At 45.2% G+C, this 20,937-nt stretch overlaps 1 protein-coding gene across 1 annotated transcript in view; it reads right to left on the bottom strand.

The window, feature by feature from the left end:
• ADAM12 (ADAM metallopeptidase domain 12) overlaps nt 1–20,937 on the bottom strand; it is a 771,113-nt gene that overhangs the window by 277,712 nt on the left and 472,464 nt on the right. The gene's annotated exons all lie outside the window — the stretch shown is intronic.

Below are 20,937 nucleotides of genomic sequence, written 5' to 3'. Positions count from 1 at the left end.
TATACAAGAATTCAGGGGACGGAGCATAGCGCTCCGAAACGCGCGTCAGGGTGACGCTGGTACACTGACTGCTCTCATTTCCTCCCCCTTGCTGCCGCTTTGTCAATTAGGTATGTTTACTGCATTAATTACCCATGTACTGAGAGAAATTGAGTGCCTCCATATGTTAGTACTTATATATTATTAATGGGTTCTATCTGTGTAATTTTACCTGATATTATGATCCATTTAATTAATGGCATAGGGGTGTTTACTTAAACGCAATATTATCTTGCTGTAATTCACATTATATTTGGGATGTCTGCAGCATGTGTCAGCGCCTTGGTTTTTTAGCTAATTTCACATTGTGGTGATTTGATTTCCTCATCTGTATGCTTTTTATAATAAAGAATTTTTTCATGGATATTTCATAATATCTTTGGACTTGTGATCGCTCCTTGTCTTGTGGTTACTAACGTGCACAGCGACGCCGGGCGCTGGGCGTCGCTGTGCTGATCGCTGGTGAAGCTGTCTGTTTGGCAGCTCACCTGCGATCACATAGCGATTCACCAGCGATCCTGACACATTGATATCGTTGTCAGGATCGCTGGTGAGTCGCTATGTGTGACTCCAGCCTTAGTTCTGGGTGAGCACAAAGACTTGGGCATTGATGCAGCAAGCAGGAAGGCATGCGGGCAGTGAAGACTTGGCACACACAGGAATCTTAGAGCAGCAGAACGGATGAAATGGAACCCAGCAGGGATGGAAGCAAGCACAAAACTAACATAAAAAGCACAGATGGTGGAGCACACCTAACATAGGACTAGAGTCTCAATCCTGAGACCCAGGTGTGTGTCTAAGGCTACTTTCACACTTGTGTTTTTTTGCGCTGCGTACCGTGCGCAGTGCAAATGCACATAAAAAAGCATCATGCGTTTTTGTGCATGCGTTTTTTTGCGCAGACGTGCGCATTATCATGCGCACGTCAACGCACCCATAGACTTTAATGGGTGAAAAAAAAACGCATTGCTTGCGCATGCGTTTTTTGGGGGCAAGTCGGACACTCAAAAAATGCAACAGAGTGCATTTTGTGCGCCCGAGTGCACACTACAAAAAAACGCATGCGCATACAAACGCATGTGTATGCGCACCCATGTAAAGAATGGGAAAAAAACGCATGCGTTTTCTTGCGCAAAAAAACAGCGCAAAAAAACGCAAGTGTGAAACCAGCCTAAATGAGCCTTAAATAGGTCAAAGGAGATGAAATCGTTGATCCACACCAGGAAACTCCCCTGACAGGGGAGCACAGCAGAGGGCAGCGGACCCAGGGAAAAGAAAAGAAGCTTGGGATACCTGGGACATTAATAACAAGGTGAAAGAGCAGGAATGGGAAACTTATTGATGACAATATTTCCGTTGGTGTCAGAAAAATGGGTGCATGTGTGGCGCCCCCAGGAGTATGGCCACCACAGTGGCATTGCCTTCCTCCTAGGGAGTGTGATGTCATGCTTGGAAGCAATAAAGGATCTCTCTGGCAGTTAACCACAACACACAACACAGTTCTCAATCCAGGCCAGCAGAGGGAGCTCTGAACCAAAACTGGGGGAAGAGCTACTCTCTGAGGGCCAGGAAGGGGAAATGAGGAGTTCGTGTGAGGAGGGCAGCGTGTGTGGACATGGAGGAGAAGCGCTGGGAGATTGAGCAGAGAGTTCAGGCTCATTCCCAGTTATAGCGCATGATCTGGAGCCCGATCTCCAAGGCTGTACGGACACTGATGGTCCTGCAACAGAAACCGGAGGAAGCTGTAAATGCTCTATTCCCAAATAAGACTCGGAGGCACAACAGCGACGTATGAGCCAGAAGAAGAAGGCTACAGCTGTCTGCCATACGAGGAAGTTCTAAAGAGAATAAGCAAGTTGAATTTCACTGTAACACAGTACTGCAAGTACCTAAAACTAAGCGCTAGGAAGGAGACTACACAACCCATCTGCCTAGAGAGATTCCTAAGTTGCTTCCAGGCTAGCCAGCTTCTGTACCATCTGTAATCTGGACCCCGGACTGCATTTTCCAAGCAAAGTAAAGGTAAAGAAACTGCATCTTGTTGTGTCCTTGCCTTGTTCCTGCCACCCCGTCAACACTGCTTCATTCTCGTGCCAGACACTGCACCCTCTTCCTCAACACCTATCCTCACTGCCCTGGGATTACTGCCCGAACTGTGGAGGGCCACAACATCATAGCTGCACCACACTATCTGTCCCAGGGGATCTGTCTGCAGCGTCGGCTTAACATCTTCATTGTCGAACACCACAGGTGGCGTCACGAATCATTCACTCATAAACTTTATTCCATCACTTAACCCCTTTTACATGGGTGCCCAGGGCCATGGACCGGGTCACCGCTGCTGTGACATTCCCCTTTGAGAGACCGGCCCGGTACCGAGTACCCCACAGCCCTGGGAGGGCATCCCATTTTGGCGTCACGAACAGGATTTACGGAGCCCGGTGTCCCCAGGTCCTGTGTGCCAGAGACTGTGATGTGTGCCATAGACTATCTGCGCAATTACAGCCATTACCCCGCCGCTTGGTGCGCGCGGGAAGTAACAGGGGTGGGCCTTCGTGGGCGGAGCTAGCCGAAAAGTGCGAAAAAGTGAAGTGCTGCGCGGGAAGAGGCCTGCAGTCCCGGCGTCCCCCGATCATCCAGCATGCAAAGCGGCAACCGGTAAGCCAGCGCAACCCAGGGCCTGGCCAAACGTTATCTAGGGGGGGAGGAGGATGTCTGAGGCAAGAGCAGATGCAGTGGTGGACGCCACCGCACCCCCCACAGCGCCGCAAGATGCAGGGGCCAGCACAGCTGCGGTTCTAATGGCACCACAGAACCCAACAGCCAGCGTCACCACCAGAACGCAGCAGGAACAAGCTGTACAAAAGGAGTACAAAAATCGCATACAGCTTGTGGTATAGTAACCACTGTGTCCGCTAGGGGGCGCTGTGTGGATGTCCCAGGAGAAAGGATGAATGGCAGAATACTGAATGGCCATTATGTATCTCAAAGTGGATGGCTTTGATATGGAGACTTATGTGTTGATCAGCAGTGATGCTGCTGAGGTGCTGCTTTAATGTGACAGGGAGAAGTCTCCAGGTAACTAGGGAGATGGGCGGGCCAGTTACCTACAAACCCACCCAGGGGGTGTGTTTAAAGAACACTGTTGTAAAGAGTGTGTAAATGCTTGAAGGACCTGTGATGAGGTCAGAGTCATGTGACCCGGTGGGCGTGGCTATGAACCATACAATGTGGCCAGGGTAGGTCACATGGGGGTGAATTCTGGGACCCAGTTGGTCCAGTGTGGAAGGTCCCGCTGAGATGGAGCTTCCTGGCTAACAGCCTGTGAAGTGGCTGTGGTGAATGGCTGCACGTGTCTGAGAGTTCCCAGGGGAGGGAATGGACGTCTGCAGTAAGCTGAAGCAGCCATGAGGAAACCCGGATGTGGGTGAGATAAGTGAGGCTAAGAGAGCCTGTATACTGGACATGGTACAACCTGTGTGAACACAGGGTTTACAGAGAGAAGCTCTGGCATGGACGCTCTGCTGTTTATATGAAGTTTTGTTGCTGCTGTGGGTTTATGATGTTGAATAAACCGCATGGACTATGTGCTTGTTTTATGGAAAACCCGTGCCGGACCTGGTTTTGTGACTGCCAAGCGAGTATCCCCTACCCGTATGACAGCACTACCTCACAAGCTGTACACTTCTGATACAGTTCCGTATATCTGCTTGTTGGATTACGGTCCAATACATACTGTGAGAGCATCTGTGACTAATATAATATATACGTTGATTTAATTTGTTTAATACACCTTACACAGCTGGACATTCCTCATACAGTACCATCTCTCTGCTGGTATTTTTGGTACATTTTCCCAAACATGAGGAAGTATGGTTTAAGAGGCTGCGGACGTGGGCAGGGGGGCGCAGCTGGTACTGATGGTGGTGGTGCATCGGCTGGTTCTGGCAAAAACACAATAGCAGCTAAGGCAGAAGGTGTTGAGCCTGCGTCATCCTCTGGCCCAAGAAGGCCTGTAAGGTTGCCTTTTCTTGGAGTAGTAAAACCGCTTTTAAAGCCGGAGCATCAGGAACAGGTTTTGGCGTACATTGCCGAAACAGCCACCAGCTCTATTGCCTCCTCTTCTGAACGGTCGAAACCTGCAAGCACGGAGTTGTCAGTACAGGGTTCTGGTCATAAAAATCCCATTTCCTTGTGTCCTGCACCCCCACCAAAAGTTAAGGATGCGGCAGCCCACACTTCAGATTACTCTATGGAGCTCTTTTCACATACCATGCCTGGGTTATCCAGTCAAATCCTGAATTCCCCAGTCCAAGATGAATCTGACATGGAGTGCACTGATGCACAGCCACTGCTAGATGATTCTGCTGGTAAATTGGCCCAGAGCACTACACTGCCCTCGCAGTCTACTGAGCCAGAATCGGACCCTGATGAAACTCAGGTGCCCCTTCCCGCATACTATACCTCCTTACACGGTGACACAGAGGAAGGTAAAGAGGAAGGTGCAGATGACTTTGAAGAGGAGGTGATGGATGACCCAGTTCTTGACCCGGATTGGCATCCATTGGGGAGGGGGGTGGTGCTGGCAATAGTTCAGATAAGGAGAAGGATCCGCAGCAGGCATTGACTTCGCAGCAGCGGTTATCTAGCAGGCCCGTAGCTGTCCTAAAACATGGAACAAAAACTAAAAGAGTTGCAGGACAGCTTGACCAGACGGTCAACTTAGCACAGTGTGCAAGGCCAGAAAATGTTTACCATAGTAGGAAGAGTGCAGTGTGGCACTTCTTTGTCAAAAATCCTACTGATGAGGCAAAGGTTACCTGTAAGAAGTGCGGAAGGACCTTTAGCCTAGGTAAACAAACTACAAAACCTCAGGTAGCACATGTGCACCTGCTCCGACTGAAGGCAGCCAACAACGCTTCATCGCTACCCCCACTGTAAGACCATCGCCACCATTAAGCACACCACCAGCACTAAATGTGGAGGTGTCGTCGCAAGGCCAAAGCACTCAGGGAATCACAATGGTTTTGCAACACAACACTGAATCTATGCCATCACCACCAATACCATCACCAACCCCCTCACACTCCATCCGGTCCACCGCTACTTCCCCCATATGCAGCTCTCCTGTCCAGCTCACCCTACCAGACACTCTGAGTAGGACAAGAAAGTACTCATCCTCTCATCCGTGTACATTGTGTTTGAACGCCTACATTGCCAAACTAATCTCATTAGAGATGATGCCCTACCGTTTGGTTGAAAGCGAAGCTTTCCGCGACCTCATGGCCTACGCTGTCCCACGCTATGACCTACCCAGTCGGCACTTTTCTCGAAAAGCCATCCCTGCCCTCCTCCGGCATGTGAAAGACCGCATTGTCCATGCACTAAAACAGTCAGTGAATGGAAAGGTGCACCTCACAACGGATGCATGGACCAGTAGGCATGGCCAGGGCCGTTACGTGTCTATCACTGTGCACTGGGTTAATGTGGTGGATGCAGGCTCCACTGGGGACAGCGGCGGTGGAACAGTGCTGCCTAGCCCACGGTATAGGAAACAGTTGGCTGTAGGCTTTCGCCCCTCCTCGTCTATCAGTGAAAGCTTGTCCACAGAGTGCAGTCGCACGAGCACTACATCCGCAGCTGGCAGTGTTGCACACGAGGTGTCCCACTATCGAACAGCTAGTGGTAAGCGTCAGTAGGCTATGTTAAAGATGATGTCTTTAGGCGACAACAGACACACCGCAGAGGTACTGGCTGACTACTTGCAGCGACAAAAAGAGTCATGGCTGGGCAGTCTACATCTTGAGGCAGGCAAGGTAGTCAGTGATAACGGCCGTAATTTTGTGGCAGCCATAGCCCGTGCAAAACTCACACACCCACTTTGAACCTGGTAGTGGAGTGCTTCCTTAATAATTATCTGGAGTTAACATCCCTGCTCCATAAGGTGCGAAGACTGTGCTCGCACATCCGTCGCTCGGCCGTACACTCCAGTCATATGCAGAAGCTGCAGCGATTGCTCAACATCCCCCAGCACCGCCTAATCATAGACGTTGCAACAAGGTGGAACTCCACCCTGCACATGATTGAGAGGCTGTGCGAACAGAGGCAGGCTGTAATGCATTTGTGGGAGGATACACGGGCAGGCAGTTTGAGGGAAGACATGGAATTGTCGGGTGTGCAGTAGTCAAAGCTGAAAGACCTCTGTAAAGTCCTTCAGTGTTTTATGGAATGCACATGGTAAGCGCAGACGACGCCATCATAAGCATGAGCATCTCACTTATGCGTCTGCTCATGCAAAGTTTGACGCACAATAAGGATCAGGCGTCTGCAGCGGAGGAGGAGGAGGGAAGCCTTGATGACAGTCAGCCATTGTCTGGTCAGGGAACTGTCCTGGACGTGGTGGAGGAAGAAGAGAAAGAGGAGGATGAGCATGAGGGGGATGATTATTTTGGGCAGGAGGATGTTTCTCAGGGGGCAAGAGAAAATGTTGGCATTCCAAGGTCAGGGACAGTGTTTGTGCGTGACTGTAGGGATGTGGATTTGCCAGAAACTGCTCCTCCACCCAACACGGGCAGTGCATCATTGACACCTGGAACATTGGCCCACATGTGTGATTATGCCTTGTGGATCCTAAAAAGGGACCCCCGCATTGCCAAAATGATGAGGGATATCAACTACTGGCTGGCCAGCATCCTCGATCCATGCTACAAAGGCAAATTACACAACATCATGCCACAGGAGAACCTAGAGATAATATTGGCAAACAAGCAACTCTGGTAAACCGTTTTGTTTGAGGCTTTCCCAGCACACAGCAGCGGTGCTGGTTCTCCCACGAGCCGTAGTGGGCACAGTGGAAGAGGTGTTCGTGGTGCACACAGCAGAAGTGGCGTTGGAGACAGGGGTTTAATGACCATGTTGTGGAATGATTTCTCGAGTACCGCTCACACGACTGCTAATACTGAATCGATTAAAAGTGACAGGAGGCAGCAGTTGTCAACTATGGTTACAAACTACTTTTCCCATATCGATGTTCTCCCTCACAAGTCATTCCCCTTTGACTATTGGGCCCCTAAACTGGACGCCTGTGCTAGTGTGTTACCTGAAAGAGTCTTCAGTGCTGCTGGATCAATCCTGACAAAAAAAATGACCCGTCTGTCGACCCAAAATGTAGATGATCTCACCTTCATTAAAATGAACCATGCATGGGTTTCAAAGGATTTTGTCCCACCTTCCCCTGATGACACATAAGTTACCAGAAAAGTGCCTCGGTTTTTTCCTCCTCTTCCTTGAACTTGCCCAATTACGCCCTTTGCAGCAGCTGAACGTCCAGCCAACACATCTACATATGTAAATTTTTAAACCTCCCTAACTGGGCTGCCCACCCCTCCCCCAATGGCTGGGGTCAAGACCTGGCGCACCCGGGCAAATGCCGTTGCTCTGAATAGGTGGATGGGCCCACTGATGGCCGACGGCAATGGCACAGGGCCCCTCATAGTACAATATAGTGTCTCAGATGTTGGGAGGGCCCACTCGCCGTCAGACACACCAGCGTACTATGATGGGCCCTGTGCCAGTACCGTCGACCACGATTGTGCCCCCCCTGCTTGGTCATGGCCACAGTACTTGCAAGTTGCAATACTTAACTCTTCCTGCTCCACCGCTGTGTAGTCTGGGCAGTTATTCACAGGGAAGGCCACTAGAAATTTGGTGTATTGATCAATGATGGTTAAGATGTAGCTATGGCCTGTCCTGCTGGCCTCTACCTTCAGATGATCAATGGCTACCATTTGAAATGGACGTCAGCTTACAAGCGGATGCAGTGGTGATTTATGATCACCTTTCACAGCTGTGATAGTCACAGACGTGTGACATTCCTGCCACCATTTTTCAATGTCTCCTCTCATGCCAATCCAATAGAATCGCCTACGGCCTGTGGCTTCTGTCTTTTGCACTCCAAAATGACCAGACACATCATGATAGGCAGTGAGGACCATGGGTACATCTCTCCCTGTGATCACAATTTGATGGAGACGAGTAATGATGATGTAATCCACGCTACTGCGATAAAGCAATCCTTTCTTCACAAAGAACCTTTTTCGCTTTCTCCACAGACACAGTACTTGAGGGTCAGCATCGCCTCTGCAATATCTACCGGGAGATTTTTCCGCGATGAGTAATTCCAAAATTTCTGCTAACACTCGACTTTGCGTCTATACTTGTATCCATGTAGTTTCCAGTAGCGGAGATTCTTGACTGGCTTACTGAGATTGAAATATATACGAAGATTTAAAAGTACCACAACACTGTATACTGGCGAACGCTATGAATACCTTTCCCTTTTTCTACTTTTTTAATTCTGGTGTAATACATAGTGAGCCTGTGAGTGTCTGTGTCTGACTCCGGAAGTATAGATGGAAATTTAACCCTAGACTTGACACACCTGGTATGTGCTGATACAGTACCTTGTTTCAAAAATTTGTATTACGGTATCATCTGTAGGATAACCAACTGTGTGGGGGGGACCCTCTTCTTGCCGCAGACAAACACAAGACTGAGACAGAGTTTGTATTGAACAGGTCCGTTTTTAGTGCCCATCCTTCTGTCGACAACAACAATTCACCACAGCCGTTTCACATTTCTCTGTACACAGTCCCCGGTACCTTCACTTCCTTTGTAACTATAATTGTGGCCTCCTCTGTGGCTGGCCTAGGCCCAACCACCACAGCGCTGCACCAGTCTGAGCACACCGTCCGTATGATAGCCCCAGACCGTCTTCGTCTGCGTATGACGCACAATGTGGTGGCCATAACACTGTATGGAGTAATATACTGTCCTGTTTTTGAGCTATTGTACAATTTAAAATAGATCAGTCATGTCATGTAAGCAGTGAAGTATGTGTCATTGTACTATACCTATATTTCTGTGGCATATCGGAGCATCATGAGTTGCGGTATGTGTTAAAGGGGCGCACTGACACTCTTTGGCCCAGGGCACACGAAAACCTGGAGCCAGCCCAACCCCCCACAACTTTAGCCAAATAACCTCCATTTTTCAATGCGTAACTATTATTAGGAAGTAAATTAAGGTTGACAAGCTTCAGTAATAAGAATTGATGTTTTTGGCATTGAAATGGGCACTGTAGGTGTGTTTACTGTCTTCCACTCCCTGCCAACTTTGCTTCCCCTTTGAATTGCATTGGGTTTCGTGTTTCAGTCGGCCTCCGACTTTTCCCTATAGTCAGCTGATTTCGTTTGACCCGACTTTTGCGACCCGGAAAAAGGCAAAGTCACTCATCTCTAGTCCTAATTAAACATGCAATACTTCTTAAAAATTTGGATGTTCCGCTCAGTTTCCTTTAAAAAATTTGAGCAAAAAGACTCCATGTGCGGTAAGTTATTGAGCAGCTGCCAATACATTTTTTGAGGTAGTTAAACAGGAGAAATTTTCTAGTGGAAACGGCTTTGGGGTACGCTCCTTCTTTGGGGAGTTTTTGGGGGCTTTTGTCTCTCCTGAAACAGTTTTGGAAGAATTTTTCAAACATATTTGCAGAGTGTTTTTTACAGCACTTTGCTTGGACAATGTCTAGTTTTAGAGCGTTCTCCATCAAGAGTCACTTCAGAGAAGTGACGTACTGTTTTTTTTCTTCCCACCAGAGGTTTTTCAAGTGGAAGAAAAGTACTCAAAAGACTCAACATATGAGCAAAGTGTTTTTACAGTAGAAGTGACTAAGAAGTCTTTTAAGCGTTTTTGAGTGATTTTTTTTCCTGTGATTTTCCACAGTGGACCAGCTAACAAAGACTCTAACCCCTTTCCGACCTTGGACGTACTCAGTACATCACGGTCGGCTGAAACTTATCGACCTTCGATTTTGTGGTCACACAATCGCTGCCAGGTGTCAGCTGATTCTCCCGACACTTTAATGCCCTAAATACTGCAATCGCTGCTCATGTATTGTAATGGATGCTACCTTGGATCTAATCCTTATAAACAGGGAGGAAATGGTTGAGGAGGTAAAAGTGGCTGGGACCCTAGGAGGTAGCGACAATGTTATTTTAGAATTTTGGATAACTAGAGGAGGAAGACCTGTGAAGACTCCAGACGTCAAGGCTAGATTTCAGAAAGGCAGATTTTAAGGGATTCAGAAAAAGAATTGGAGGGATCCAATGGCTGGATATCCTTAAGGACAAAAATGTCCAGGGAGGATGGGAAATCTTGAAAAATGAAATTCTCAAAGCACAATCGTTAACAATTCTGAAAAGAGGGAAGAATAGGAAGCGTTTAAGGAAACCAGGAAGGATGAACACAGAACTTAAGCACATGCTAAAAAGGAAGAAAGAAATGTTTATAAAATGGAAGGGAGGCATATCTAAAGAAGAATATAATGCTGTCTGCAGAACCTGCAGGGCACGAATCAGATTACTAAAGCTGACAATGAATTGAGGCTTGTAAGAGACATCAAAAGCAATAATAAAGGATTTTGGGCATATGTTAAAAGGAAAAGAAAAGTCAAATATGCTATAGGATTTTTACAGGATGAAAATGATGAAATGGTAAGAGGATGTTGAGAAGGCCGAACTTTTAAATTCCTATTTTGCATCTGTTTTCTCTCAGAAAGGAAATGTAACATCAACTATTCTTCACTGTCCTATTAAGGAAATAGAAGAATCCAGGATATCTATAAACAGAAAGATAGTGAGGGAACACTTAGCTAACCTAAATGAATTCAAGTCTCCAGGTCCAGATGAATTACACCCCAGACTACTGAAGGAGATAGCAGAAGAAATTTTTGAACCCCTCTCCATAATCTTTGAAAATTCGTGGAGAACAGAAGTCCCAGAACACTGGAGAAGAGAAAATGTTGTTCCTATCTTCAAAAAGGGGAAGAAGGTGGACCCAGGCAACTATAGGCCGGTGAGTCTGACTTCTATACCAGGAAAGATCTTTGAACAAATTATTAAACAACATGTATGTCAGTACCTGGATAAGAATGAAGTGATTAAACAGAGTCAGCATGGGTTTGTAACTAATAAGTCATGTCACACTAACTTAATTTCCTTCTATGACAGAGTCACTGATTGGGTGGATCAGGAAAATGCTGTAGATATAGTATATCTTGACTTCAGCAAAGCATTTGGCAAAGTATCTCACACAATCCTTATTGAAAAAATGACTAAGTATGGAATGAACAAGACAACTGTTGGTTGGATTCATAACTGGCTTAGTGATCGGACCCAAAGAGTGGTCGTAAATGGCTGCACATCCAGTTGGAAGAATGTCTCTAGTGGGGCACCACAGGGCTCTGTCCTGGGTCCTGTATTGTTCAACATCTTTATCAACGATTTAGATGAAGGAATTGAGGGTAAACTGATTAAATTTGCTGATGACACAAAGCTAGGAGGGATAGCTAATACTAGAGAAGAGAGAGAGAGGATTCAGAAAGAAATAAAAAAAAACTGGAGCAGTGGGCAGCAACTAACAGAATGGTTTTTAACAGGGAAAAATGCAAAGTACTACATCTGGGCAATAAAAATGAAAAAAGCATATACAGAATGGGAGGAATAGGGCTAAACAACAGCACATGTGAAAAAGACTTGGATATACTAATAGATCACAGACTGAATATGAGTCAACAGTTTAATGCAGCAGCAAAAAAGGCAAATGCAATAGGATGTATTAACAGAAGCATACAGTCTAGATCACGTGAAGTCATTATTTCCCTCTACTCCTCTTTGGTCAGACCTCATCTGGAATACTGTGTCCAGTTTTGGGCACCACATTTTAAAAAAGACATCAACAAACTAGAGCAAGTTCAGAAAAGAGCGACCAGAATGGTGACCGGTCTGCAAACCCTGTCTTATGAGGAAAGGTTGCAGGATTTGGGAATGTTTAGCTTGCAGAAGAGAAGACTGAGAGGAGACTTAATAGCTGTCTACAAATATCTCAAGGGCTGTCACATTGTAGAAGGATCAACTTTATTCTCATTTGCGCAAGGAAAGACTAGAAGCAATGGGATGAAACTGAATGGGAGGAGACACAGATTAGATATTAGAAAAAACTTTTTGACTGAGTGATCAATGAGTGGAACAGGCTGCCACGATAGGTGGTGAGTTCTCCTTCAATAGAAGACTTCAAGCAGAGGCTGGACAGACATCTGTCTGGGATGATTTAGCGAATCCTGCTTTGAGCCGGGGGTTGGACCAGATGGCCCAGGAGGTCCCTTCCAACTCTACGATTCTATGATTCTATGATTGGATTATAACTGCGATCAGGCTACTCAAAGTGAAAGTTACATAGTAAAAAAGTTTTAAAAAAATCGTAAAAATATATATTTTTAAAAAAATCAGAAAATAATAATATAATTTTTTAAATATATTGTACTGATACGTTTCTATTTTTATGTAAAAAAAATTAAAATAAAAACAGTACACATGTTTGGAATTGCTGTGTCCCTGACTACTTGCCCCATAAAACTGTCCCACTAATTAAGCCCTTCAATGAACACCGTAAAAATATAAAACACGGGGGAAAAGCAATACTTTTTCATCATATTGTAAATATAAATTGTATCCCTGAAAACTTCATCTTATCCCGCAAAAAAAACCCACACAGCTCCATCAGTGAAAAAATAAAAAAGTTATGGCTCTCAGAATAAAGCAATGCAAAAATAGAAAAAAAAAAAAAGAAGAAACTATATACAGTTGTGCTCAAAAGTTTACATACCCCGGTAAAATCTTTGTTTTCTTGGCCTTTTATGATTTAAAGAGGGAAAATACAGTAGTTTGACAATAAATATCTTCACCCAACCACTAACCATGAGTGGAGAAAAAGTTTTGGTGTTATCATTCATATTCTCTGAAAAAAGGCCAAGAATGCAAAAATTCTGCTGGGATATATAAAGTTTTGAGCACAACTGTAAATGTGGTATCGCTGCAATCATACTGCTCCAAAGAATAAAGCTTCTTTATCAATTTTACCACACACAGAACAGCATAAAAAAACAAAAACAATTCCTGAATTGCTGGTTTATGTTCATTCTGTCTCCCAAAAATCGAAATAGAAAGCGATCAAAAAATGTTACGTGACCAAAAATGGTACCAATAAAAACATCAACTCATCCCGCAAAAAAACAAGCCATAACATGACTCTATCAGACAAAATATGGAAAAATTATAGCTCTCAAAACTAAGTTTTGCAACAATATGCGTCTTTTAGTGTATGGCAGCAGCCAAACATAAAAACCCGATATATATCTGGTATTGATGTAATCGCACTGACTTGAAGAATAAAGTCGCCTAATCACTTATAACAAACGAAAAAATGGTGTAAAAAAGAAATAAAACTAATTCTTCACCTGCTGTTGATTATTTCATTCTGCCTCCCAAAGATCGCAGTAAGGCATGGCTCGCATTTATCCTGCGCTCTGCGCTGAGCGCTTACATTTGGGTATATTCCATATAATGGACATATGGAGGCACTGTGGACACTGTCTGGCCTGTGATCCGGCAGTGTCCATCTTTTTGGGCATGCATAAAAGCACAGTCCACCACAGTTTTGTGCACTTCTGAAAAGAAGGAAACCGCTGAACAGAGGCCAGACAGAGTCCGGAGTAACTCTGCTGCCACATTATAGTGAGTAAATCCATCAGGGGTTTCATCTGTATCATGTTTTAGATGGAAACTCCAAAGTAATTGCTCAGCATAGAGTGAAGGATAAATGTGATCCCAAACGTTATGTAAAATGTTCCCAATAAAGCTTGAACTCAATCCACAAAAACAGCAAGTCCCCACTCAGGTCCATCACCTGTCAATGGAAATACAAGAGGTTACAATGTTACCGGCAGCACAAAGACTCTGGAAAAGCGCTATAGCTCCTCGCCCCTCAAGAGAAATCCAGTGAAAACAGAGCTCCCAAATCCAAATGCTCCCTCCCTTCTGAGGCCCAGTGTGCCTAAATCACATTTAGTGTCCACATGCTTGGCATTTCTGCAGTAATGACAGCCAGCCTAATTTACGGGTGCTTGTCTCCAGAAGCATAAGCTGGGCACCACAATGTACTAGTTACCACAATGTACTGGTCACTACAACGTACTGGTCACTACATTGGCAGTTTGCAATTTACTCAGTAACATCCACTCCTGCTTGTTTCTGGAAAACACCAATGGAGGCAAAATCATCACTACACTTGTAGATAAATTCTCAAAGGGTTATAATTTCCAAAATGGGGTCACTTAAGGGTGGATTCTGCTCTTCTAACACTTATGGGCTCTGTATATGTAGTCTGTAAATAATTCTAGGAAAATCTGCTGTCCAGGAGCCAAATAGCGCTCCGCGTCTCTAGAGTCTCGCCGTGTGGCTAAGTAGTACTGTACAGCCATATAAGGGGAATTTCTGCATTCAGCAGAAATTGTGTGACAAATTTTGGTGCCATTTTTACCTATTTCTACTTCTGAAAATTTAAAATCTGGGGATAACATTTTTATGGTAAAAATGTAATTATTTTTTCTTCACATCACAATGGCATAAAATTCTGTGACACACCTGTGGTGTCAATATGATCACTGCAACTCTAGATTAATTTATCAAGAGGTTTTGTAATAAGGGATCACCTAAGGGCCCCATCACACAGTGAGTCACTAGTTTTGTGACGCAACAGCCATCTCACCAGCGAGATCGCTGTGTGTGACAGCGATCAGCGACCGGCCCCCCTGGCGGTATCGCTGATCGTTGATGGAAAGCCCTGGACATTTTTGGGGTCGCTGGTCTCCCGCTGGTCAGCACGCATCACTGCGTGTGACAGGCGGGAGACCAGCGACCAGCGAGCAGAAGCTGGTAACTAAGGTATACATTGGGTTTCTAAGGGGGCGCGCTGTGCCTAGAAACCCAATGTGTACCTTAGTTACCAGCGCCCTGATTCAGAGAGCTGGTAACCAAGGTACACATCGGGTTTCTAAGTGACGCACGCCCCTTAGAAACCCGATGTGTACCTTAGTTACCAGCTCCCTGCATCAGCGCGCTGGTAACTAAAGTACACAGCGACGCCGCGTGCTCGGCGTCGCTGGTGCTGATCGCTGGTGAAGCTGTCTGTTTGACAGCTCACCAGCGATCATGTAGCGACACACCAGCGATCCTGACACGTTGATATCGTTGTCGGGATCGCTGGTGAGTCGCTATGTGTGACGGGGCCCTTATGACGAGTTTTGCTGCTCTGGCACCTCAGGGTCTCTCCCAGTAGGTCATGGCACCTGCAAACCATAACAGTAAAATCTGCACTATGATACGGCGCTCCTTCCTTTCTGAGCTTTGCACTGAGCCTGAAAATTATTTCCCTTTTACATGTAGGGTATTGGAGCACTCGGGAGGAATTTTTACAACAAACTAAGGTCCAATTTTTCCTATTAGCCCTTAGAAAAATTAAAAACTTGGGGCTAAAACAACATTTTAGTGGTAAAAATTTAATTATTCTTTCTTCACCGTCCAATAGTATAAAAATCTGTGAGCCAAAGATGTCGTCAATATGATCACTGCACCCCTAAATAAATTCATTGGGGATTGTAGTCTGTAAAATGAGACCATATATGGGGGGTTTATGCTTTTCTGGCAGCTCAGGGGTTCTGCCAATGTGACATGGCACCTTCAAACCATTCCAACAAAATCTACTGTAAAATCCAATACGGCGCTTCTTCTTTTCTGAGCTTTGCAGTGTGCCTCAGAAGTAGTTTTTGATCACATATGGATATCGTTGTACTCAGGAGAAATTGTACAACAAATGTTGGGGCCCATTTTCTCCTGCTATCCTTGTGAAAATAAAAATTGGGGGCTTAAACAACAGTTTTGTGGGATTTTTTTTTTTCATTTTTACAAATCAATGTTGTAACATTCTGTGAAGCACCTGGGGTTCAAGGTGCTTGCCACACATCTAGATAAATTCCTTGAGGGGTCTAGTTTCCAAAATGGGGTTACTTGTGGGGGGGTTTCCACTGTCTAGGCACACCAGGAGCTCTCCAAACACAACATGACACCCACACACATTTCCATCAAAGTCTGCGTTCCAAAACATCACTTTCCTTTCTGAACCCTACCGTGTGCCCAAACAGTAGTTTTTCCCCACATATAGGGTATCGGCATACTCAGGAGAAATTGCACAACAAATTGTAGGATGCAATTTCTCCTGTTACCCTTATGAAAATGCAAAATTTTGTGCTAAAAAACATTCTTGTGACAAAAATGTGATTTTTTTTTTATTTTCATGGCTCAATGTTATAAACTTCTGAGAAGCACCTGGGGGTTTAAGGTGCTCACCACACATTTAGATAAGTTCCCTAAGGGGTCCAGTTTCCAAAATGGTGTCACTTGTTGGGGTTTTCAAAAAGTCAAGCAGTGCTCCTTCGCTTCCAAGCCTTGCTGTGCTCCCAAACAGTAGTTTTCCTCCACATATTTGGTAATAACTTACTCGGGAGAAATTGCACAACAAATTATATGGTGTAATTTCTCCTGTTACCCTTATGAAAATGCAAAATTTGGGTCTAAAAAACATTTTTGTGGGAAAAATGTGATTTCTTTATTTTCACGGCTCAATGTTAGAAACTTCTGAGAAACACATTGGGGTTCAAGGTTCTCACCACACATCTAGATAAGTTCTTTGAGGGCCCTAGTTTCCAAAATGGAGTCACTTGAGGGGGTTTTCCACTGTTCAGTCACATCAGGGTCACTAAAAATGAGACATTGCGCCCTGCAAACAGACTTAGGTGTTAAAGAAGCTAAAAAACTCTATGTGCACATAGCCTTAGAGGAAACACTGGCCCATATGTACTCTAGACATAAGTCTAGGCTGACATCTGCAAAAGAAATTCTCATCATACCAAGAGAACAATTTTTTTTCTCCAGTATGTGATTTTTTTTTTCCATTAAGTTGCAGATTTGACTAAAAGACCTAATTGAAATGCTGTGTATACATCTCGGATTTTCAATCTTGTTACATATCCTTGTGTCATTAACAGAAAGGAATATCTTGCTTACTGAGCATTGCACCGCTGACATCTCCCCAGAAACTAACCAGAATAAGACAGAATTATTACTCTCATTATTCTCATGCAGTGAAGATGCTCTCTACATCCAGTGTGTAATATTTTGCTTATCTGTAATATTTTTATCCTCTAGAAATAGATACATACACTATAAGGCCAGATTTATTGGGGACTAGTGATGAGCGAGCATGCTCGCAACTGTTCCTCACTCGCTCAAGCATCAGTTTGCTCGAGATGCTCGTTACTCGGCAAGTATTTTTGAATGCTCCCACACAAGCTCGAGTCCCCGATCCGAATGTTTGGTGCTTGTTAGACAACCAATAAACATCCGGGGATTGCCTACAAGTCACTGTAATGCCATAGCCATGTTGGTAGTGGCATTACTCTGATGGCTGGCCATATAGCATCATCGGGTCTATATAAGACCCGTGACATCATGCTCGGCACAGTGTACCAACAGACACATACAGAGCAGGGAGAGCTGCTGCGCTAATGAACTAAGGACAGGGTTTTAGCTGCGTTTAGGCAGGGATTAGACACCATTTATATTTCTTTCAACCTCAACAACAGCCCTTATTAAGGCTAATTATAATCAATATTCATACTACCGTTAGCAGCATTTAGGGAGAGATTGTGCCGAAGGGATAGTATAGGACTGGATAGGGTTAATTGCACGTCCTTTCTGCAGCAACTCATACCAAAACCCTTAGGGATAATAATGTTCGTTTTAGTTTTAATCCTGCAAATTGTTATTAGCAGTGAAACATTACACACCATTTATACTGCGCCAGTTGTGCGTCAAAAGCATACAGCCAGACTTTGTTGGTTGCAATAAAATCGCTACACAACGCAAGCAGTGAAACAAGTCCATCTGAGGTGGGCAAATTTTCCTGCAATAGTAATCCTGCAAAGTTTTTTCAGCAGGAAAATATTATGTAACATTTATACTGCACCAGTTGTGCATCCAAAGCATACAGCCAGACTTGGTTGGATGCAAAACAATTCCTACATAGCGCAAGCAGTGAAACAAGTCCATCTGAGGTGGGCAAATTTTCCTGCAATAGTAATCCTGCAAAGTGTTTTCAGCAGGGAAATATTATGTAACAATTATACTGCACCAGTTGTGGATCAAAAGCATACAGCCAGACTTGGTTGGCTAGCAATAGCACAGCTATATTGCTCCTGTACTGTAACAAGTCCATCTGAGGTGGACAAATTTTGTGTGCGTTGCAAATTTCGTGTTTGATTCATGTTCCTTTCCAGCCATATAATCACCAATTAAGCCTGCACTGAGAGGATGCATCCCTGCTGGAATATTGCACATTTCCATTTGCAGGAGCCTCCTTTGTAGCGGTTGCGCTGCAGACAATACCAGTGAGTGTCAGGGATTTATAATGGCGTTCATTTTATTTGTTAGATGCATTTAAGTATTGTTCTCTCGCACAATTAAATGTCACAAATGATCAGTAAAACTGCCTAGATCAAAGCCCCTCTCTGTGTCTGAGTGTTAAGCAAAACAAACTGCTTAAAGGATCCATGAAAGGCTGAGATACCGGAGGGATGGAAGTATCCAGATGTTTATAAAGCTGGGGGAGCGCGATGGGAGTAGTAGTTCCTTTAAAGATCTGCATGTAGCGCAAAGAGTTGATAATTGTGACTTGAAATAAAACACTCAGAATGGTTTTCAATTTATTTTCTTCATTTCCTTTTTTCAAAATGTCTGCTAGCTGTCAGTGAATAAGAATACTCATTTTTCATCTCCAGAGGCTGAAACACCTGTCCTGACCGTCTATCATGTCCTGACAGCCATGTACGGCTTTATGTGCTCCATATCCATTTTTATTAAGCAGAGATGTTGCAAAAATGTTGACAATTTTGAACACAAAGTATTTTAGAAATTGCAGAACTGTCCATATCCTTAAAAAAAACATTAAATGCAAACTGAGGGGCCGATAGATGAATCCAGAGCTATGTTCCATATTGCGTAAAGTAGTTTCATATTTGGCTGCCTGTAGTCACTGTGACGACTCCTGGAGTGGACCCTCTGGGTCGTGGCACCAACCCTCCCAGGGCGAGCTGACCTAGTGAAGACCACCCACTATACAGGGAGTGTCAGGGGCAAGCCCCAGGGCGTGAGGTACCACGACTGCTGGCACAAGGCAGCCGACTCACAGGAGACACGAGTGGGTGAGTGTGTCTGCAGGAACGTGTAAAGCGTGGACACAGGAACACGTGGTATACAGAGACTTCGTACGTCCGGGTGTGAGTGAAGCAGGATGCGTGCAAGGAGCACGTCAGAGCACTGAGTCAGGCAGCAGGTGTGCTAGGAGGTGTAACAGAGTACAGGAGCAGGGTGTGTGCCAGAGGGCACAACTGAGCATAAGACAGAGTGCAGGATTGGATCGTGTGCCAGGAGGCACAACTGAGTAAGAGACAGAGTACAGGATTGGAACGTGTGCCAGGAGGCACAACTGAGTAAGGGACAGAGTACAGGATCAGAGCATGTGCCAGGAGGCACAACTGAGTATGAGACAAGACACAGGGTCCGAGTGTGTGCCAGGAGGCACAACTGAGTATAAGACAGAGCACAGGATCAGAGTGTGTACCAGGAGGCACAACTAAGTACAAGACAGAGCACAGGGTCAGAGCGAGTGCCAGGAGGCACAACCGAGTACAAGGCAGAGTGCAGGTTCAGAGCGTGTGCCAAGAGGCACAACAGAGTGCAAGGCAGGGGACCCGAATACAGCGCACAGCCAGGCAGGGACACGGCAGACCAAGCCAGGAAGCACAACAATAATCAGGCACCGCCCCTAGGAAGAGGTGGCCTGATATAGCACATGATCACGAGAGCTTCCGGGTCAAGTCCTCCAGTACCATAGAGAGGACTGACCTGGAGACCGAACTGAGAAAAGCGCGCAAGTGCAGACATAACATGAAGGAGACAGGGACCTAGGTACGAGAGGTGCGTGTGCGCACCTGGCGGGACCCCCGGAGTGACCGCGGCTCCGGAAGAGATGACGTCGGGGCCGAGGTCCCGCCCCCAGTTGAGCGCGGTGTGACGGTCACCACTAGGCTAGCTTACTGCAGACTGGTTATACATTGATGTCAACGATATTAGTATTGTCTGCAGCAGACTCCTAAGCTCCCTCTAGTGGTGACTGCAGGAGGACAGAATTATATCACTGAACTCTGGGGAGGAAATTTATCATTCAATGTGCACTACTTCGTTGAAATAGGAAAATTGCAAGTTATAATATATAACAAATTAGAGAAAAAAAATGCTTTAAAAATCTGAAAAATAAAAATGTATTAAAACCTATGAACACCTTTGATTTTTGCAAATGTTAACAGTTACCTTTGCTGCAGATTTAAAGGGGAGATCCATTTTCAAAAAATGGTGTAAATTACATAAAATAACAAGCTCACCAGGTACTCACACTCCCTGGGTCCAGCACTGGCTGTGACTACATTAGTGACGTCACGTCAACAGCGCGCATCACCCTTCAAGCCACTCACTGAGCTCAGTGCTCATGCAGAGGTTGATAGCATACGGCATGGGGCATTGAGATCATTGCCTGGCTACAGCAGTGACATGTACCGCTGATATGAAGTCACTGCTAAAGGCACGACATTGGGAGAGGAGCAGCAGCGGGAAGCCGGTGCTGAACCCAGGGAGGGTGAGTGCCTGATGAGTTAGTTATTTTATGTACGGCTACATACTTTGGGGACCAACTCTTAGGCTAGCAGCAAAAAAGGCAAACAAAGTGCCACAAGTACTTTGCACCCTATGGCAATTGTAACATGTTAGTGTAAATGTTGGGATGACTAGAGTTGTAGATATATTTATATACCTATAACCAAGGTCATACAACATT

Source organism: Dendrobates tinctorius, unplaced genomic scaffold, assembly GCF_039654945.1.
Source record: "Dendrobates tinctorius isolate UK_male_01 unplaced genomic scaffold, ASM3965494v1 ptg000196l, whole genome shotgun sequence".
Taxonomy (NCBI): Eukaryota; Metazoa; Chordata; class Amphibia; order Anura; family Dendrobatidae; genus Dendrobates; species Dendrobates tinctorius.
This window is presented reverse-complemented; position numbering and strand designations above follow the sequence as displayed.